Below are 23154 nucleotides of genomic sequence, written 5' to 3' on the forward strand. Positions count from 1 at the left end.
TCGTCCATGCATTACCTGTCTGCTCGAATCGCACGGTACCCAAGTTATGGATTGTCATAAATCTCGTAATATTGTATTTCTCTCCACTTCTTGCAGAGGAGGGTGGGGGAGTATGTTTTCTTAATCAGATATGGCACTGCGGGATAAAATGAAACTGGGATTTTTTATATTTGATCAGTTTTTGAGAAATGATGAGCCAAAGGCCAAAGATCGTGTAATTTTTTAGAGGAAAATTTTCTTCTTGAAAACTTTTCAAATGTTTTAGCGAGGGATGCGTACTTGAAAAGTGTTTTCGATCTTTGGGAAAATATTCGAGCTTCATCGTCACCTTACAATTTTTTTTTTTTTTTTTGAGATTTGAGTCTAAACGATTAGAAATCTAAATTCTTAATGCTGAATATCAAAGTTCAAAATTGATATTCATCCTATTTGAATGAAAGAGTTTTCTACGAGTGTGAACGAATTTTTGAAAGTGGTTTTCATAGTTTTCCTGAATTTTATTCAAATTTTTCTCCTTAAGAAGACCAGAAACCCCAAAAAATTTGGCATGTCCTTATTTTGAGTCCATGTCTGTGAGGTAAGTGCTTCTATTATATTTCTGCATACGACTTGAAAATGATGTTTGAACACTTCTGTGTGGGTGAGAATGACTTTTGATTCGATACCTAAACAGAATGATTTCAGTAGTTTCAGTTTTTTTTTTTTACGTGTAGAATGAATGAATTCATGATGACCATACGAAAAATATCTCAACTATACACATTATAAATCGGTTAGAAGTTTTGAAAAAAAATCCTCGAACGTGTTTGATTCATTCGAGAAATTCAAAAGGAACGGCTTTATTGATGACGTAATTAGGTGAGTAATAATCTAATAAGGTCCACCTACAACTTTTCTTACATAATCTGCATAAAAATAGGTACTAGTAAAATATGTTTGTTATTATTTTACTAGATACTGAGAATCTCGACAGATGAAAATATGTATAAGTAATTCGAGTCTCGGAGTCTGGACGAAAACAAAAAAGTTGTAACAGCGGAGTCGGATTTCTCAACATGATGATAGTGAACATCTTCGACATGGATTAATCCTTGAAACACCAATCATACACTACAGGATGTTCAGAAAATAGCGACGTTTGGCTTTCTCAAGTGAGTATTTTTGCAGTTTATTATGCTATGTAAAAATGTTCACCTTTAGATCACCCCCCTCCCTTAATCAAAATTTTAGGCAATAAAATTTGGTTTTAAATTTTGGGAGAACTTTTGAAAATTCAAAAAAGCTGCTCATATAAATTTTTAAAAATATTTTCAAACTTGATTGTGATTCATCAAGAAACATAAAAGCGCGAATACGCCGAATAGTGATTTCATTTCAATCTTTCAAACTCGAGAACAATTGTTTTTGAGCCATTGTGGAGCCTCCTAGAAAACTAGGTACGCAAAAAATTTCAAAAATATCTAAAAATTGGTACCTATAAAAACTGCATGGGAAAAAATAAAGGAATGGAGAGGGGGATAAAATTTGACAAAAAATAAGTTTTTAAGCAATTTTGTGAAAAATAGGACTTTTTTTGGCAAACATCGAAACCAAAAGGTGTTTTTAGGCAGGCAAGGCAAAAATCAATGCTTTTTAGACGTATTGGCAAAAATACGACCATTGGGGTATTTCATCAGAGAATTTTCTACTTCCAGAAAATGTTGACGAAACACAGAAATTTACTGACAATTTTGGCAAAAACGGTATTTTTAGGCGATCTTGTCAAAAACAGGACTTTTCGACAAATTTGGCTAAAATTGCCCCTTTGTGACAATTTTACCAAAAATGGACACTTTTTGATGATTTTGACAAAAAACAGAAATTTACTGACAATTTTCGCTAAAACGAGATTTTTTAGGCAATCTTGACAGGAACAGGATTTTTTGACTATTTTTGGCTAAAATTGCCCCATTGTGACAATTTTACCAAAAATGGGCACTTTTTGATCATTTTTACAAAAAACAGAAATTTATTGACAATTATTTTGGCTAAAACTGGATTTTTTGGGCAATCTTGGCAGGAACAGGACTTTTCGATAATGTTTGGCTAAAATTGCTTCATTGTGACAATTTTACCAAAAATGGACACTTTTTGATAATTTTACCAAAAATGGACACAATTTGACAATTTTACCAAAAACGGACACTTTTTGACAATTTTACCAAAAATGAACACTTTTTGACAATTTTACCAAAAAATGACACTTTGACAATTTCGACACTTTTTGACAACTTTACCAAAAATTGACACTTTTTGACAATTTTACCAAAAATTGACACTTTTTGACAATTTTACTAAAAATTGACACTTTTTGACAATTTTACCAAAAAATGACACTTTTTAATAATTTTGACAAAAAACAGAAATTAACTGAAAATGTTGGTATTAAAAACGATGTTTTTAGGGCAATTTTTGCCAAAAATTGACCCTTTTTGACAATTGTGCCAAAAATCACACTTTTTGACAACTTTTTAAAAAATTGACACATTTTGACTTTTTTTCCTAAAAAATTGGCACTTTTTGACATGGGCAAATTCGGACAAGAAAAACAGAACTTAATTATCTGTAAGCAGTTTAAAAAAAAAACCGAACTTTAATTTGGCAATTTTGGAACAAAAAGTGGGCGTTTTTAAGGGTCGATAACCCCAAAATAAATTTTTTGGACGTTTGAGGGGGGGGCGTGTACAAAAAATTATGGACTTGCAACTTTCAGGGATTAGCGTGTCCTCAAAATAGAATTTACAAAAAAAAAGGCCTGTATTAGAAGAATTTTAGAACTCATATGGAAAATTTTCAAATAAATTTTACTGACTTCGATTTATTTTATTTTATTTTATTTTATTTTTTTTTATTTTTTTTTTTTCATTTTTCGAAGGGGGTCTTCTGCTTAAGGGGACTAGAACTGCTTGATGATTTTCACCTTTTCTGGAATTTACAAATTGGTCAAAATCATAATTTCGAACTCGCACTCTTGGAATTTCGTGGAAACCTCTTGAACCAGTCGAGTGAGTGCCCAATAAGCACCGATCAATGTTGTAGGTACCTACCAGAGTTCATTTTTGGCCCTACCAGACCAATTAAAATTTGTGGAGAAATAAAAAATCGACGGAGGCTTCAGAATGGTCCAAAACTAGAAGTTGTTGCTGTATGGGATTTTTATTCCCTTCGATCAAAAGAATTCATACCTATTTTTTATAAAAATGCTCAAAAATCGACTTTTTAGCAGCTTTTTTTGAATTTTTAAAATTTTCAAAAATCGACTTTTAAGCAGCTTTTTTTGAATTTTTAAAATTTTCAAAAAATCAACTTAAGCACTTGAAATTTTAATTAGAGCGCATTTTAAGATGATGCTATCTCGATGTGGCTTGGTTTCTCGTTTGAATCGTAGAGTGTGAGTTCATATAGTTGCTGGAGGAGGGAGGGGTTGAACTTTGAGGAAAATTACAAAATAGGAAATTGTTTTCTCGTGAAGTTTAATATTTTAATGGGGGGGGGGGGCGCAAAAAAATGAAACTTGAATTAATGAGATTGCTTTTTTCTATCTGTGTTCTTCGCTTCTTTGGACTTTTGCATTTTTGTGCAGGAAAGGCCAAAATTTCAGGGATTTTCGAGCATTTGTCAATCACTATAGGGAAAATCCAACACCTTTGGAATCTTTTCACTATCTCGATTCGGTCAAACAATATTGTAAAAACTAAAAAGCCTAGATCTACATGAGTACCTCATTATCTAATTATTTCATTTCCCTATAAAATTCCTGCGCTACAATCGTACCTTTACCTATCATAATTAATTATCTATATTAATACTTGATACTTGGGTATACTGTGCACAATTGCATGTCGCCTTGCGCCTTTATTGTTTCATCACTCATGTAATTGTCCACACTGTAATAGACTACTACAGAATGTACCTAGAATATTGTATGTATACATAATGAATCCCTACGTACGTTGCTGTGTGTCTGCGACGTACGGGAAGGCGAGTGTTTTAGCCGGATAATATTATTATTGTAAGACTATTGAATTTCTAGATCGGTGAACGTCCTTGATAATGAGATGTCGATTTTATTTACGGAATTCGCGATGCATACAGAAGGGTTAGCTATTACCTAACAATCGAGTTTATTACCTAGAGTTGATACTTCTCTTCGTCGAGGTTACAAGTTTACAACTACATACATAACACCTGCAGCTACGACTTACTTATACGGGTAAGCTTTCTTGCGTATTTTTTAGGCAAATAACGAATAGGCTACTTATCGTTTTTGTGAGACGTTTACCTGTATGTTTATTTTGAGCAACTTGCGTTACCTACACCTACTGTTGAACGTATAGGCATGTCTGTGTTTTGCGCATGATCGAGTATCGAGTATTCTGATTTTACGCTCGTAAAAAAACAAAAAAAAAAGAGATAATTATTCATTTACGAGAAAGGAAAAAAAAAGTAGATTTGAAATGATAATGAAGACAGTTGACATTGTACCGTGTCTACCGTCGGAGTAGAGCTTTCGATTTGAATTGAAATTGACTCCGTGTTGAAGGTAATTAGTGCACGATGTGGTGTTAATGATCATAAAACGTCGTCGTTTTGCTTGTAGGTAAATTCGAATCGTTGAAATTGTCTAATTTGATTACGATTAGTACCGAGATCGATGAGACGAGCTGTTTGAAGATACCTATCTACTCGTATGCCCTACGTCTACCTGCAGCATCATAAGATGGAATTTTGCACCGCGTATAATCAAAGTGGAAGTACGCGAGTACGATCCACTAGATAAAGGTAAGTGTGTAGTCCCTATTACTTATTCGTAGTATTGTGTACTATTAAATGATAAAATTTTCCCAGAAAATTACTCGTACTGTACGTAGGTACTTACTTCGTATGTCAATTTAATTCCTGATCGTGATTCGTCAATGACCTCATAAGATAAAGACAATTTTTTCTTTTTCGAACGCGATAACTATATTACGGCGTGAAATCGCCTGTATAATAATTTTTTATTCGATTGAAAACTGTACGTAATACGTAGGTACGATGGCGATTTATATGTACGAATACGAGGTTTTTTATATTTTATTCGTTCGATACGAAAAACAAATATCACGTTTTTTTAATCGTTTGCGAGCTAGCAGTTGATTAGTTGAGTGATTTCGCATATTGGACCGTGTTTTTTTAAAAACTTGTGCATGGGGAAGAAAAACTTTTGAAAATTTCGATGCTCTATTTTTCTCTAAATTTTTAAATTTAGAATGGTCGAGAGGGTGCCCACCCTATTTTGCAAAGTTGAAGTTACCCCCCCCCCTCTCCTCCAAAGTTGTTACCTCGCACAATAAAATAATTCCCTATTTTTTTATTTTTCATCTGTCTGCAAAAAAAGTCTAAGCCAGTAGCCCACACCCCCCCCCAAGTTGAAAAAATCAGAATAAATTAGAATCAGGGAAAAGTTTTTGAAAATATGTACTTATCTCATTTTCACCTTAGAATTGTTCTACATAACCCACTTTTCAAAAAAAAAAAACCTGGTCGGATCCTCAAATAATGTTATTTATTGGCCGATACCTAAATAATTAAAGAAGATGAAAAATGGAAGTCCGCAAGTCAAATAATTTTTAGAAACTTGAGAAGGGAACATGTTCCACTACTTCATCGTGAATGTAGGGGTGGGGGAGGGCAGGGCGAATCGAAAACATTAAATAGTGATTTTCTGATGAAGGTGGACCAAATTCCAGGATTAAAATTCAGGGGGGGGGGGACGTAAAAATATTCATTTTTTTTTATTTTTTGAAGAGTCTTGAAGGGCGATTTTGCCTGATATCAAAGCACCAAGCGAGGGTGTTTTCAGATAATTTGTTCAGGTATTTTTCAGTTACAGTTTTCAGAAAGTCATCAATTGTTTCAACTTTGAGCTCACGTTGTATTTGGGTATTCCGGCAAAACCATGGAGTGTTAGTGGCAATTTGACAAAATTTATTTTGGAATATTTGAAGTTTTTTCTTGTTTGTTTTGGAGGTACCGTAGGACACTGGAGCCGCATATGTAAATGTAGGACAAAGAATAGTCTTGTAGATCAGTAATGCTGTTTGGATTTTCAAACTTCAGTTGATTAGTGGGAAAAGTGTTTTGAGTTTGAAGTAGGTCTAGCTTTCATTTTCTGTGAGATATGACTTGTGAAAGTAAGTCGGTTGTCAAGGAATACTCCAAGATATTTAACGGCATCATCACTCCATTCTACTAGTGTTTTTGATATTAATGTTTCTGGCAGGGTTACAGTGATGTCTCAGCGTGAAGATTTTTGTAACTGTTTTGTTTGGATTGAGTTCAAGTTTCCAGGATTTTAGCCAGGAGTTAGTGGTGTTGATACTTTGTTCGAGTTCGTCAGTTGCACTGGAAAGATTAATACTTTGGGTGCATAAGCAGATATCATCTGCAAATCGAAGAATTTTAGCATTTGATGAAGTTGTGATTTCATTGCAGTAAGTAGATGTTGAAAAGTGAAGGGCTTAAAACAGCTCCTTGAGGTATGCCTCTGAAGATAGGTTTAGGGTCTAAAAGTGAATTGTTGATGTGAATCTGGAAGTAATGGTCTGATAAGAACGATTTGATAATATCAAATAAGTAACGAGGTACTCGAGTATTCTGCAATTTTTGTAGGAGACTGGAATGCCATAATTATAGAGTCATTAGCTTGTTCAATGTCGAGAAATGCTGTTTTGGTGTACTGTTTATTTTCAAAACCTTGGTGGATAATTTCAGTAACACACTGGAGTTGATGTGTTGTTGCTGTATGTTTTTGAAAGCCAAACTGAAACTGTGGCAATATGTCATGTCTGTTGGTGTGATCAGTTGAGGGCTTCAAGATGATCATCATCATTTAATCGTATCACCCTGTGCGGGGGTATTGTGACCATTCCAAAATTACGTAATCCTGGGGGTAATCGTGCGCCATTGTTCCTTATCTTGCGCGCTTCTCACGTATTCGGCAAAGCTGCAGCCAGTCGCTTTGCGAATAGAGTCAGTCCATCAGGTCGAAGATTGTCCTCTGTCTCTTGCTCCTTCGACTCTGCCTTGCACAAAAATCGCCTCCATGGCATCCGCTCTGGTCAGCCGCCCGAAGTACTTAAGTATCCGACCAAGAACCACTGCAGACAGTCTTTTGGTCACTCCAGTTTCTTGAAGTATTGAGGCGTTCGTTCTCTTGGCTGTCCAAGGAACTCTGTGCAGTCTCCTCCAGCACCACATTTCCATCGCGTCGATCCGTCTCCGATCACCTTCGCGAATGGTCCAAATCTCCGACGCATACAGGAAGACAGAGAAGACCAGCGTGTTGACGAGTCAAATTTTAAGGCTGATACATTCTAGTAATTTGGAAAGTGAAGTCAGTAGGCTGATTGGTCTTTGTTTATAGCTAGCAAGAGGAGTTGGATCAGGACTTTTCTTTGGGATTAAAACAATGATTGCTTGTTTCCATTCTTGTGGGAAATATCCTTGTTTTAGGCAAGTGTTAAAGATATCCCTGATTATTTGAATACAACAGATTGGCATGTTCTTGAGAAGTTGATTATTTATGTTATCCAGGCCAGGTGATTTTTTAGTTTTAGTTTTTTAATTCGAAACACGAGTTTGGAGATGTTGGTGAATTTGTAATGTAAACGCTGTGATGTTGTTGATTGGTTCACATGGTTGATGTCTTGACCAGTATGAAGTTTAAAGTGGTTTTCAAAATAGTCAGCAAATAATTTGCATTCATTGCTGTCGGAGGTGGCTGTGTGGTTGTTATAGACAATTTGGGAGGTAATAGGAGTTTGCAGATTGAGAATTCATTTAGTAGCATTCCAAACATCTTTACTACCTGGTTCTAGGTTAGCACAGTAGTTCTGGTATGATGTATAGCGAAATTAATTAAGATTCTTCATGGTTGAGTTGAGGTTTTATACTTGGATCTTTAATACGTTGCCAGCAGCGACAAAGTCTGTTCTTTTCCAGGATCATGTGTTGGATGCTAAAGGGAATATGCTTGTGAAAATGGACCAAATTTAAGGATTAGGGAGTAAAAAAAAGTGAAAACTTCCAATTTTTTGGATTTCTCATATATATTTTGAGAATTGAGAGTGAGGGTGGGGGGAGGCTTCCTAACATGATTAATTTTTTACCAACATGATTGGAAAAATTTTCCTCATAAAACCCGACAACTTTTAGGGTGTCAACAAGTATTTTTTTTAAGAATTGGTATTTGGTATGAATAATAAAAGCTCTCCCCTCTAATTCGCAGATTAGTCAGGGGTTGGAAAAAGGGCTAAAATTGGTATTATGAGTTGATTCTACCTAATTGGGGACTTGACCGAGGTGTTTCAACCAGAGAGTTCACAATTTTGAAAACGTTGTCTTATAGGTACTTCGATTTTTTCATATTTTGAGTGTCTGGCACCACTAATTTTTCAACGAGGGAGCTGAACATTTCATGATGTGATTTTCTCACCCGTAATACAAATGGGGGGGGGGGAGGGGTGAAAAAAAAGGAAAAAATCCCCACCATAAATAAAGTATAAGATGGGTAAGGTACCTATACCTTAGTTCCCACAGGCCATGCCCAATTTATCCACCAAAGATACTTATAGGAACTCGAGTTCATTTTTGGCCCTTTCACAGCAATTTGAAAATTTTTGGAGAAAATTGAAAAATTGCTGGAGGCTCCAGAATGACCTGAAGCTGATAGATGTTGACATTTGGGAGTTGAATTGAAGGATTTAGGTATGCATATTGGTTCACTTTGCTCCAAAAAAAAACCTTTAAAAGTCAAGCTTTTTTGAATTTCTCAAATTTTTAAAAATTCGCCAAAAATCCAAAAATGAACTTTGAAAATATTCGTTGAAATGGGAAATGTGAGTTCAAAACGTTTCCTTAATTGTTAGAATAATCCTTCGGAAGCTTTGCCTATTCTGCAGGGATTTACCTAAAATAAAATAGTTTAAGAGTCGTTATGTATTTTTTTTCTTGAATTGAAAGGGTTATGGGCTGAAACTTTCAAGTGGACCACAAATTTCAACAATTTTATCGTCAGTGGCTATTTCAATTTTTGAACATGGACAATTTTGTGTTATATTTTTCGTTGGTTGGTGACTAGAGCATGAAATAAAAAATTGAAATTTTCACGGAGAAATTTATTTTTTGTTGTTTTTTTGAGGATGAGTTGACCTTTGTTAGATTTCGATTTGGAATTGAGTATCAAGTTATTAAAAGCTGAAAATTTTTCTCAGTTAAAAATGATATAGATTAAAGACATTGTTTTGGTGTAGGCAGAGGCAGAGGTGCCTTCTTGATAATTTTTCCATTCGTTAAAAACTGATTATACGTAGCAATATTTCAAATAGAATCAAATCTTTACGATAAAATTACTAATTAGTGATAGTTTCACACTATACCTAATCTTGAAGATAACTTCTTCCACTGCTTGCTGCACACATCACGCATTATATGTATTCGGCATTCGGCATCCAATCCAATGCACATATAGTTTATCCACCCGGCAACACTGTATCGATTGTTTTGTGTTTTGTTTTGTTATCGAAAGTGTAAGTAAGTGTTTGGTGCAACCGTCATTGGGTGAGGATAAAACACCGCGTCGTTTTATGTTTTAGACCGTTTTTGGTGTTGCGAAAAATCGAGCAACATGTTATAGATAATAATTTTGGCTCGATTTATTACTTGAACTTATTTATTTTCAATTTTTATGAACGGCGAAAAAACTCGTTGGATATTTCAGAAATTCGCTCGTTTTATTTTTAATATACTTGCATACCTAAATTAATTATTCGTTTACGTCATAATCATATTATAATATTGTGCGGTCTCACTCGTCACTATATCAGAAACACGTTTCGTTCGCAATGTCATTGGTGATTTGATCCGTTGAGCCGGGTCGGCTACAAAAATTTCAAGTGTTGTGATGTAAGTATCACCTGTTTTTTCGTTTTAAGGTTCTTGAACTACTGTTCGAGTCATAAGGTGGAATGCGTGGTGTGTATTTTTAGTTTACGAGCTGCGTCGAGTCGAGCTGTCTGACAGTTCTGACACTTTTGAGCGACTCGGCCCTGTCATCGGATTCGACTTCGAGATAGGCTAACGATGTACAATGTACGCTAAGTAAACTTAACAACATCTGTGTAATTAGGAATAATTATTGTCGGTTGTTAATTTGCAAGTGGGGTGTGTTTTGTTTAATCATGTTTGGAGTCATTTTTGTAAAGAGATACGATTATAAATACGAGAAGGTGTTGGAAATGTTGATCGTCGGTAGTCACGTGCTTTCATTCATCGGCCCCATTGAAAAAGTTCAAACTAATTTCCACATGTTAAGTCGTGTACAAATATTGCCGGAACTTTGGTTATATTACTTGAACAATATACGAGAAATGAGAACTTGTGGAAAATGAAACGATTATCTATAATTTTAGTCGGTTTATGAATTATAAATAGAAATAGCTTCTGAAATATCGCCGTTCGGTAATTATTGATTGCCTTTTGTTGTGATAATACCGAATACAAGTTTAGCTACTGGCAGTAATAATTACCAGAACATGATTGATTACCATACCTAACTGCATGAAAATACTCACGTACGAGTGTATATTTATTCGAATTTGAGTGCTTATTGAAATATTGGAATTTCGAATGGATGATATGTTTCTGGTTTCTGAATGTATTTACTCGTATACCAATTCCCAATGGGTGGTTTCAGTTCTTGGATTCAAAATTGTGGGATTTGATTTTGCGAGTGATATTATACGCATTTATGAACTTATCCATTTTTCTAAAAAAGTACCTACCTATTTGATTTTAATTTCAAAAATACTGAAAAAGAGGTAATGTTCCATTTTCCTCGATTAGATGATGTGCCTCAAAACTTTGTCGCAAAAAAACAGTTTTTATTTTTGTAAAAATTGCAAGACAAAATGGTCGTGTTTTTCAGCAAAATTACTAAAAAATCTTACTTTTTTGCAAAAATTGCAAAAAAAAACTGTAAAAAGCAAGAATAGATATCTTTTGTCAAAATTGGCCAATCTTTTTCTTAAAATTGCCAAAAAGCACTGTGTTGGCCAAAATTGCCGAAATAGCAACCTTTTGTTGGTCGACATAAAATTTTATATTGTGTCAAAATTGAAAAAAAAAAATCAATGTTTTTTCATCAGGGAAATTACCAAAAAGTTGGAATTTTTTTTGTTAAACTTGAAGTCGCTCTAGCTAAAAATGCATGTTTTTTATTAAAATTTCCAACAAGTTTTGTTTGTTTGCAAAATTGCAGATTTTCTCCAAAACTACCAAAAATGTCACTTTTTTGTACATTTGTTAAGAGGACCCATTTGTTAAGAGCATACGAGTAGCTAACACAAAATTTAGGTTCCATTAAAATACTTACCAATAAATCTTTTTTTTGGTGAAAAAGACCGTCAAAATTGCCAAAAAAAATGTGGTTTTGTCAACTTTGCTACTAATTCTACTTTTTTTTTGGATAGAGGGAGGGGGGGGGGGTGCCAAAAATCCTAAAATGACCTGATTTTTTTCCGTGTCATGATTTGCCCCAAAATTCAATTTTTGATATGATAGAACGAGAGGGGAGGGGGGAGTAAAAATTACAATTTCCGAAATGGGCTCTTCTGAGGCATTTATTTGCTGTGTGGGCATTTTCTCTTAGATCCGCCTCTAATTATTGTAGATTTTTGCAAACATTTTTTTCTAATTTCAAGATAATTTTTTTGTCAACTTGAAGCGATGTTCCAAACAATTTTTGCTTGGTTTACCGACCTCAGTTTTACTAAAAAAAAATGTTGGTGTTGAATCAATTCAATTCGTTTTGCTCAAATTTTGAGATATTTCATCATATTGTACTGATTTTCTGTTGTTTTGTTCTGATAATTTGCTTTTTCTTTGGTGGTTTTATGTCAGTTTTTAATGTACCTATTTTCATGATTTTTATGCAAATTTTGCTCTTGCGAAAATTTCCACAATTTTTGGTAGTTTGGTTCTAAAGTCATTTTAAACGTGTTTTTTTTGCATTTTTCTCAACAGTTTACCAAATATCGCTAAAATTTCATCATTTTTGTGTGATTTTTATCAATTTTAATGCTTTTCAAATACCTACTTTAAATATGTCATTTTCAACATAATTTTTTTGTTGACGTTTTACCCGGTTTTCGTTTAAATAAGGTGCACCGGGGGAAGTTGGAATTCGGGGTAAGTTAGAAAACTTGCTCTAGCGCCTAGAGGTTTATATCTGGCGAAGTGCCACTAAAGGTGACTTGAGGGTACTACCCCTACTTCATCACAGCATAAGAATTTTCGCGATTCAGTTTCATTTTAGATGTCTTTGGTTCAATTGTATTTTGTTGTTGTTTTGAACTTGTTTTGAATTTGGTCTAAAATACAGACTTTCTATTTCTTAGTTTTTCGCATATAGCGGACGAACCGTGCGTCCTAGTGAAAATCTGATGAGAGTGTTCTCAAAGAGAATTAAATTCTCTACAATTTTGTTTTTATGCAATTTTTCTAGTACGCTCCGTTTGTGATCTACGCCTCTGCAAAGTTTAGCCTGTTCTGACTTCCCCCAATTGGGGGAAGTCAGAACAGTTTATATTTTATTCCACTGAGCGAAAGCTACTGTGTCAATCGCGCTCAAATTTTCACCATAGGTTAAGAACCCTTATGGGAACCTACATAATAAATTTGATCCATATTGGTTCATTAGAAGGGGAGTAACAGCTGGTCAAAGTTGAAATTGCGAAAAATCGTTCTGACTTGCCCCGGTGCACCTTAGCACAAATTTTTCTGTAATTTTATCATAATTTTAATGATTTTGATACTCTTCAATTATACATATGTATATTTTTGCACTATTTTCACATTATTTTAATGATGGCTTTATGCAATTTTTATGACTACTGCCGAGTTTTGGTTGGATTCAATTTTAGTCCAGTCTGTGTTATCTTCTCAAACACTCTAAGTAGTCTTTCCAGTGTTTCTTTGAAAGTGGTGCCCAACACCTTAACATCATCTACAAATTTAGAGATGCCTTCTTCGTCGACTTATACTTGATTAATCATGTGTACGAATTCACCACTCGAGATCTTAAGTCCGTAGGTACGGTAATCGATTAAATTCATACACTTGGCCATTTATTATAAATGCTGTATATTTTTTCGACTCTTCATCTAGCTCTAATTGCCAGAATCCAGAGGTAAAATCTAGCGTACAAAATAGGCTGTCGGGTGAGCCACTGAATATCACGCTATCTATTGTAGCGGGTTCAGTTAAGACACATTGTAAAAATTTGTTCAGCTTGCATGCTTAATTCAAATTGTGTTTCTCTTCTGAAAGCTATTTGAAGTTATTTTTTGTGAAAAATCAAAGAATTTGAAATTTTGCAACAAAAAAAAAATAATATTTTAGACTGCGCTCGAATTTTCATTTCCTCGCACATTATATCCATTTCGAGTTAGGTGTATCTTTTTTATTGGAGAGGGGGGAGTGAAAAAAGATTTGAAATTTCGCAAGATGATGCTTGTAGTCCCCCCTCCCCCGCTCCTCTTCTTTTGCAGTCCATTTTATCCATTTTGATTTTTGGTTCATCTTTTTTGGATTAAGGGGGGAGGGGGAAGGAGGGTCTATTTGAGGAAATTGTTGAGCAACAGTCGTAGAATATTTCTTGAAATTTGGGCACTACGTAGAAGAACTTATTCAGTCATTACGAAATACCAGAAACTGCTAAGGCAGGTATTATTCATACACGTAGTACTTACTTGCGTTCGTATTAACAGTTATAGAGTTAATCATAGGTGAAGTAATTTATACGTCAATGCTCTTCAAATACTGTGTAGATATGTTTCCCTACGCAACCTAAACGAGTTGAACGAACCGCAGCAGCACGTACTGACCACCTAATGACAAATACATTTATTAGTCACGCTTTTCTAATGTATAGAAATGATAATTCCGGTATAACCAACGCTCAGCTGTACACCTACCCTACCTACTTACGAGTATGTGGAGAAGAAATCCAATAAAAGCTGAATTAATTAATCGCATTATGAGGAATAAGGATGAAAATACCCATTTATTTTGGACTAATCTCAAAACTTGAAACTTGAACCATGCCAGATCTTTCCAAGAGTGTGGGAAAATGTCAACCATTTGAATGGATTTTGCATCTGTCTAACGTGAGTCTCGTTTAGGAACCCCTGATTTCCTTAAAAATGATTTATATCGCAGATTGTCGCGTAATAATTTTCGCGCATTGAATGAGACCAATTACGAGTAATTTAGTATTGGTCATTGATTTCGAATATCTACGTCACTTTTCGTAACACGCATTCTTTCGATTCATCTTGTACTCGTACGTTACATAAATGGCTAGTAGCATTGGCTGGCTAGGTCTAGTCTAGAGGTATCTTATTATTATCTTTGCATATAAGTACCTACGTATTTGTACGTACGCATCGTAAACAAAGAGTTAGCAGCCCAGCGAGACAGCTCGCGGTTCAATGGACTTGGGATTTCTTGGTTTGAAAGAAGAAAAAAAAACACATCAGCAATGGTTCGATGTATGCGGTTCGATTTTCATCTCATCTCCTCCATCACTCGTCCTTCTGCTCTCGTCATAATATTATCAAGTATATATGTGTCATAATTACGACACCGTCGCCGCCGTCGCCATCACCATCGCACTCGATAATGAAGAATTTAAACCGAATAACCTTGCCACAGACGCCACAATCGGAATACCTTTACCTATACCCAAAAGTAATAAAAAATAATTTGCAAGAAGGATGTCCACTATATGCACTGAGATGGATGACTATAGCTCAGGTTTTTTCAGCTCACCAGCAGCACATATTGCACTTGGGTTGGGATTCGATATTCAGCTGATTAAATGGCACAGGACGCAGGTAGAGCAGATGTTTTAGTGGGGGGGAGGGGCACTTTGGAACAACTTTTGGAATCGGGAGTTGGAAACAAAAATGTTGAATAATTTTAATTTTTTTAAAAATTTTTCAATATTTCAGGTTCTACTGCATAAAATTTTAAGATTTTTGCAAAATTTGTCATATTTTTTCATTTTTTTACAATAAAGGACTATTGTAAAAAATTTTTAAATGTCGTCGTAGTCTTCGAGTTATAAAAAAACGCTCAAGGAAGAAAATGGAAGGCCATAGCATACCTTCGTATAGGTACAGACAAATAGAATCATTCAAATAATGAACACTCGAACTACCTATTTTGTGGATGTTTGTTCAAGATGACCTGATTAGTTACGAAAGAGCTCATTTTACGAGCATTTATGCTCGGTATTGTAGTTCGTTCGAAGTATTTATACGGTACGTAAAAGTAGTTGGTAATATGAGCTGTCTAAAGGTCATTGTATTCGCGCAGTATTTCGCTATACTAATATGTACATCATCTTGAAGGAAAAAAAGGTGCAATATCAACGTACTATACAAATACGTCATTCAACATTGTGATTTTTCAATTGAACGAAATCGAAAGTGTTATTTAATTTTTTGGATTTAAAAAAAAAGAGGAAGAAAGCTTATTGGTTGAAATACTATGTAATTATATCGATACCTGCAATTTGATATCTACTCGTATTAGAAAAAATTGTCCGAAAAACTAGTAAAAAGAACACTGACCCTATCGATGAAACCCTCAAAGAAATAAGACAGATCCGCCTCGCTCGTAATAATACCAGTTCTGTGGTTCAATTAACACGTTCAAAATGCAGAATTATAATTAGATAAGGTATTATCTTTATCTATTTACATCGCAGTCTGCTTGTTATCGTACAAGGTTGTTGTTTTTTTTAATTTTTTTTTTAATGGTACGAAATATGTAATAATATATAGGTCGATGAGCTCCTTCCGCATAGTAAATTCGTAATCGCAGTAGGGTTCAGTAATAATTATATTTCTGTAGTCCTATTCCTATAGATATTGTCAAAAAACAAACGTGGCAAAAAAATTAATCATTATGTTTAAGAATCGGTACGTACTACAAAGTAAAATATTTTTCAAAATTTGTGGTATCTTCCTTCTTTGCTTTTTGAGTCAATTACGACCGCTTGCCTAACAAATTGAAGTCTCCAACAAAAACAATATTAATGCATTTTACGGAGCAATAATGCTACCTAGGTCTGGAACGAACTAAACGTTTGCTGGTGGTTCCAGATGGGCTCGAAACAGAGTAGCATCCCGTTTAGGGGAGAAAGGACCCCTTTTAGTTTGAAAACCAATTCTTGGATTTCTATAAAATTTACTCTTTTTTGGGTTGAATACGGAATTATCAATTTTCAAAATTTTCAGAGCAGTTGGAGTTCATTTTTGGCCCGTGCAGAACGATTTGAAATAGGTATTTTTGGAGAAAACTACGTTCATTTTTGGATTTTTGCGAATTTTTGAAAATTCAAAAATAAAACTGTTTTAAAGGCGGGTTTTTGAGCAAAGTGAACTACTGTAAATAGTTTTTCTAATCCAACTCCCATACATCAAAAACTGGCAGTTTTGGGCCATTCTGAAGCCTTGTCGATTTTTTAGTTTTCTCCAAAAATATTTCAAAACGTTCTACACGGGCCAAAAATGAACTTCAACCAGGTCACAGCTTATTTGACATCCTCAGCTCGACTGTGTTTTTCCCACGCCTTTTTGGAAAATTTGATTCTCACCTTTTTCTGGAGTTTACAAATTTATCAATACCTAATTCATTTCTGACCTTTTCAGAGCGATTTGAGATTAGCTCCAGAGTGGCATAAAAGTACCATTTAGTTGACGAGTGGAAGTTTAAGGGAAGGAATCATTCACATTGATTCACTTTGCTCAAAAAATTTCATCTCATGAAAAAGTTTGGAAATCATTCTTGAGCTTTTTTGAATTTTTTAAATTTCCAAAAATGTAATAGGTAGGGTCATTCCACATCAATTGGATCAAGAAGTCAGAAGTGGTGGAGGGGGGGGGGTCGTCGATTTTTTTTGAAATTTTTCCTGTGGAAAGACCTTCCACGAAAGGATGACCAATGGCGCAAATTGGAGCCCTCTAGCTCATTTTTAAAGGCAGCTAGGGCGTGTCAAAGTTTTCAGTGATCCTAAAATTGTTAAAAATAATGTAAAATCGTGTCATTATCAGTAATTATTTATTACAGCGTTGTTACTGGTAATTCTTCGTATTATTGTGATACATTGTATTCAAGAAGTCAACAAACATCGAAGATGACTTTGTAATATTTTTATACTCGCAAATCCGATTTTCGAATATTCTAGCTAATGTTCCAATCATGCTAACTATCAGGTTATGGGTACCAGACGCGTTACACTTTGCCTTTTGAGATGAAATGCTATGTGACATGTATTTCGTTCATAACTTTATCTGAATTTGTATTCAAAGTTTCATGTGCGGTTGTATTATTTGGAAATTAGATGGCAGTTGTTAGCTGCAGTTGATATCTAATCGAGCATTATCATTTGACGTGCAGATTGTGGATCACAGTTGTGAGCTGTTGATATCCATATTCGCCTATTTGTCATGCAGGGTGTCCACAGGTCTGGAAAACCTGGAAAACCTGGAAAAGTCAGGGAATTTGGTCGGTCTGGAAAAGTCAGGGAAAAGTCAGGGAATTTCGTAATTTTCACTCAAAATCCCTGGAATTTTGAAAAAACGATCAATTGAAAATTTTGAATAAGGACCTGTGATGAAAGAAAAACATTGTTTTTCACTTCTCGAAACGCAATTTTTCAAAAGCTTTTGCCCTCGCTTCGCTCGGGCTTGTTTTCTTTTCTTTTTCAAAAGCAACATGAAAATTTCTACATTATAAAAATCAAGTTTTTAGGTCAAAAAATGAACTCCTCACGAAAAAAAAAACATCGTTTTTGAGCATCTCGAAATAGTACATACAAATTTACAAGAGCTTTCGCCCTCGCTTGGGCCTGTTCTGTTTTCTTTTTCAAAATCAACTTCCTTCAAAAAAAACATGATTCAAATATTCTAAAATTTTAAAAGCCAAAAAAAAGCTACTCGTCCTCAAATAAAAAAACCTCGTTTTTATGCCTCTCGAAACTCAAATTCTCAGAAGCTTCCGCCCTCTGTTCGCTCGAGCCTGTTCTCTTTTCTTTTCCAAGAGTAAACTTCCTTCAAAAAAACATCCATTCCAATATTCAAATTTAAAAAACCAAAAAATGAACACTCTTCGCATTCAAAATTTCAAAAGTTCTCGCCCTCGCTTCGCTCAGGCCAATTTGTCTCTCATTTTGAAATGAACAAATTTCACATTTTGAGGCCTTCAAAAATCAAAAAAAAAGAAAAATTTTCATAAGTTATATGAATACATATGTATTTTATCAATTGACCAAACTTGATGCATGTTTTATTTATTTTTAATTAGAAAAGTTAATAATCAAAGTTAAGCTGTTTTTTATATCCGAAGAAGTATCCAGTTCGAAGAGAAGCTTGTGAAAAAAATTACCCCCCCTTTTTTTTCAACTAAAGTATGGGCCATGGGGTGAGCATAGAAAATTGAGAAATATGGTCTGGAAAAATGGAAAAATTGGTCTGGAAACCCTGGAAAAGTCAGGGAAAATCATTTCCAGAAATGAGTGGACACCCTGTCATGGATTATCTAAAGGGAATCAAACCTCTGTCCAGTGCCAGTGATTGGCCTTGGCCATCGTGGAAGGATAAAGTGCTCGATGTACTCGCCCTTTTTAACGCCATAGACATCATCAAGGGTAAATCAACCTGCCTAGAAGAACCAAAATCGATGGATAAAGTCAAAGATGCAGCTGAAATTCATAAGTCGATTGCTACATGGCAAAAATTGTCACATCAAGCGAAGATAATCATTTCTCAAACAATTTCCCAAGAGCTACACAGTCGCATCGCATGGTAGGCTCTCCGCATGTGAAGCATGGTTAGTGCTCATAAAAGAATTCGACGATAAGGCTGAAGACCAATTATTTTGAGAATGTCTTAATTTCTTCAGCACCGAATGGAATGATATCGATGATGCGCCCTCTGTTGTTGCGAGAATGAAAAACCAACATCGAGAATTTCAAGCTGGTCCAGAAAATTGCAAAACCGACACAGTTGATAAGCTGTTGGAAATATTTTTTGTTTAGAAAGTTTTACATATTCTACCAACTGATATCTAAAGCTCTTTAATACAAGTATGGAAATAGATTATGCTCTTAAGAAAGTCTTAGCATTTTGCGTAAGTTTTAACTTACGTACTGCGCACACACAAATCTGTTCACATTGTACAACGTCGCACCCCATTGGTTGCTCCAACGCGTGACGACACCAACCTGCCATGCGCAGTACGTAACACATACGTAAAATGCTATGACTTTCTTGAGAGCATAATCTATTTCCATACTTGTATTAAAGAGCTTTACTGATATCATAAAAGTCAGTGTTGCCTTTTTTTTGGTACAAAAAATTAGCTCAAAAAGTTTTAAAACATACCTAGTTTTTATATTGTTCCGACTCTCAAAAATTCTGAAAAAAAATATATTACGGACAACTTTTCATGCTGAACAACATATTAAAAAATCGGGATGGTATGTACCATGTTGCAAAGTCGATTTTAAAAAAATTCAAAGTTTGCGAAAAATGCGATTTTTCAATTTAAAACGTGAAAAATAGTTTTTATAGGTAAAGTTGACCCATTTGACCCTTATTTGTACGTGTCTGTTGAAAAAGTTGAAAACCCCCTTTCACTCGATAAAATGAACTCCTCACAAAAAAATCAAAATTTGAAAAAATTCAATTTTCAATTTCAATCATCAAAAAAAGTTTAAATGTATTCAGTGGTCTTATTTTGACCTCTTTCTGATGTATTTCATGAAAAAGTTGATAAAAAGAACACTCACAACAAAAAATAAAAAGTTCATTTTTTAAATCTTTTCAAATTTTGATTTTTTTTGTGAGGAATTCATTTCATCGAGTAAAAGGGGGTTTTCAACTTTTTCAACAGATACGTAAAAATAGGGGTCAACTTTGAGTTCGCGTTCTGAAAATTTGACTCAAAATTTGTTTGTAAGGAGGGGTTGAATTTAAAAAATGAGCTGTTTTTGGGCTTCGAACTTCCTGTGGTTTCGCAACCAGGCTGATTTGACAAAAATGTCAGTTTTCTCAAATTTTTCTGCAACTTACTCGATTTTGAAATTTTAAAAATTATACCGATAATATGCCCAGTTTAAGGTATTTTTTTGATAAAAAATTTTCTCAAAAAAGTTAAACCTGAATTTTCTTTCTCTTTGTCTACTTTTTTCATTTTTAATATGCACTCTCTAAATTTAAAGCAGTCAAATTTCACTGCTTAGCAGTCACGACATTTTGCCTTTTTAAAGCAGTAGTTTTTTTTACTGCAAAACAGTGAAAAATTACTGAATTGGTCAGTCAAAATGATTTTTTATTGACCAATTCAGTAATTTTTCACTGTTTTGCAGTAAAAAAACTACTGCTTTAAAAAGGCAAAATGTCGTGACTGTTAAGCAGTGAAATTGACTGTTTCAAATTTAGAGAGCATAAGTTCAATTCTCGTATTTTTTGTTTTTTTTTAAAATATCCTACCGAGATAAGCTGCTGAATTTTTCTCATTTTTCGCTTTTAAAAACTCGGCTAATGATCTCGAATTGCGAGGAATTAACAATTTTGTATGGAATCATTATTAATCAATTACTTAATGGATTTCTTTTCATTCATCCGAGCAAATAGGTACGTAGGTATAACTATCTCGTTAACGAATAAATTTCGGAATCGGATTCAACGGAATTTTTTCTCAGCTGCTCGGAGCGTTGAAGAAATAAAACTGTCAGAATGAATTACGAAGACTTCAAGATCACTGGAACAGCATCTGGGACGTAATCGTCGAGCCGCCTGAGGTGACGAAGAGCACACTGATCAAAATAACATCGAGGATAACGACGACGAAGACGACGACGACACCGTTCGTGACTACGAATTCGTCATCGAAGAAATTCGAAAAGACCTCAAAAATAGGTACAGTACGCTGTGTAGAAAGCAATAATCCAGACAATGTTTCGAAGAAAGACTCAAAGACTTGCCACTGTCACAGCCACCGTAGAATGTACTCGAACAAATATTGTATGTACTTAGATGTTCTCAAAGTCGATGGAAAAAACAAACAATGAACGTGTCGAGATGATAATTACTCGTACAACGGACGAGCGCCAAATCAGACCCCCCAACGAAGCTACATAATCGAGCTTAATCACACTAGGTATACGAGCAGTTCTCGGCATGCGTGTTTATTTACCGTTGTCTATACAAGAAGCCGATTAATTAACCGGTGGAATGGAAAAAAAGGCTCAATTTTCGTCTATGAATGCGTTCGCGCTCTTGATACGTCGTCGTTTCACAACAAACCATCATTTAGACCTACGTCTTACATGGAAACCGACCTTCACCGAATTATAGGCCTATAAGATTACCGCATTGGAAGAAAAAAAAACTCCATATCGAAAAATGTCCCAAGTAGCAGTACTACATATAGCTAATCTTTAGAGGCAGCAGTGACACGTCCACGCGACTCGACAACAATGCTCAAAAATTAGGAAAAAAAAAACGTAAATGCCCCGGGCTCAGATTATATACCGATAAAAAATATTCTAATGAGCCGGCGCAATGGCATTGACACGCGCCGACTCGGCGTAATAAAATTTTTTTTCCTATGCACAATTCCACATCATGGGTATGTAAAGATGGACAAACTCGACTAAACGGTTGCTCTTTCGGCAATAATTTACCTTGCGCCGAGACTATTAATTTGAGGAAAGGGCCACGGTGCATGGTGAATTTCACGGTTATCGGGTTAGTGGCACAAGTTCATCGAAAAATTAATTTTTTTTTTTTTCGAAAAAAAAACTGAACGACTGAAGTATGTTTTTAATTTTTATGCACGTTCTGAGAATTTGATCTGGATATTAATAACATTAGCAGGGTCATGTGGGATTGTGGTGCAATTATTGATGATGAAGCGGGTGCGATTTATTGTGATGTCCGGATTGTATTTGTATAATGTAGCTGCATTCTTGTGAAAAGTTTCGTGTTTTTGCTGAAAAAAAGTTCCAGACGGTTTTCTATGCTTAGAGACTTCCCCTTGCACCTTGATCTTTTATGGTGGTGTTTAACATGAGATGTCGTAGTATGAACGTGATATAAATCAAATTATAGCTCGTTGATCGTTTTGACCTTAGGAGAGCGAACGTATTTGACTAATTATGGTGCCACGTAGAGTACTAATTTTGAATCACTTCCAGTAGAAAAAACTGTTCTTTATTATTATTTTTTTTTTTTTAGATCTAATGTCATTTATTTCTGTTTGTTATTGTTAATATTGAACTGCTCGTAGGAAAGAGAAGCGGGTTTATTTTGAACTTGGCTTTTTTTGGACAGCTTACGTATGATCGTATCAAGGGCGAAAATTGCATTAGGAGTTTGAATTAGAGACAAATAATTGAACGGGTCCAGATTTTGAAAATTTTCTCCTCAATATTAGGGCCATCTTTGATCGGAATAACGAGTATGTGGTTCACTCATTTTTCCCCCGCATTTGACTGGACTACGAGAAAAGCACGAACGACAGTAACGCGCGCGAACGCTACGTAACTTCCCACGATAGCGCCGTGGACTATCATGCCCAACCCCCGGCAAATATGACGCGTGGTCAGTTTTTATTTTTTTTGACAATGTTGCACCAATTCAAACTCGTTGAAACTTATATGGTATAATCTAGACTAGATAACGTATTTTAGGGGGGAAAATGGCGACTGTACCTCCGCAACTTCTCTACAAAATGACCGCTCAAAATTTTCAAAACGCCACAATTTTGTGAAAAATGGTCCAAAAAATTTTGAAAAAATTTCAGGGGCTTCCCCTCACTCTTAAAAATTGATTTTAAAAAACGCGAAATTTTTATCTACATTTTAAGAAAAACTCGAAGATAGGTAACGTTTAAAAAACACATTTTGGCTCCCTCCCCCCCCCCCCCCTGAAGAAAAGGTCTGGGGGTCTGACAATTTTTTCAGCGTATCTTCTCATCATGGGTAACTTTTGGGGT

At 35.0% G+C, this 23154-nt stretch overlaps 1 protein-coding gene across 3 annotated transcripts in view; it reads left to right on the forward strand.

The window, feature by feature from the left end:
* The first annotated feature begins 979 nt into the window (after positions 1 to 979).
* The window catches only part of LOC135837902 (ATP-binding cassette sub-family G member 1-like), a 120566-nt gene continuing 98391 nt past the window's right edge, over positions 980 to 23154 (forward strand). The window contains exons 1-3 of one of the 3 annotated variants that reach the window (XM_065353335.1): positions 980 to 1151; positions 4073 to 4252; positions 4640 to 4821. The gene's annotated coding sequence lies outside the window, so the exon portion shown is untranslated. Of the gene's footprint in view, positions 1152 to 4072; positions 4253 to 4565; positions 4822 to 9842; positions 9988 to 23154 lie in introns of those variants that run through there. The other 2 variants (XM_065353336.1, XM_065353337.1) reach the window with 2 other exon arrangements.

The sequence above is a fragment of the Planococcus citri genome, chromosome 2 (assembly GCF_950023065.1).
Source record: "Planococcus citri chromosome 2, ihPlaCitr1.1, whole genome shotgun sequence".
NCBI lineage: Eukaryota > Metazoa > Arthropoda > Insecta > Hemiptera > Pseudococcidae > Planococcus > Planococcus citri.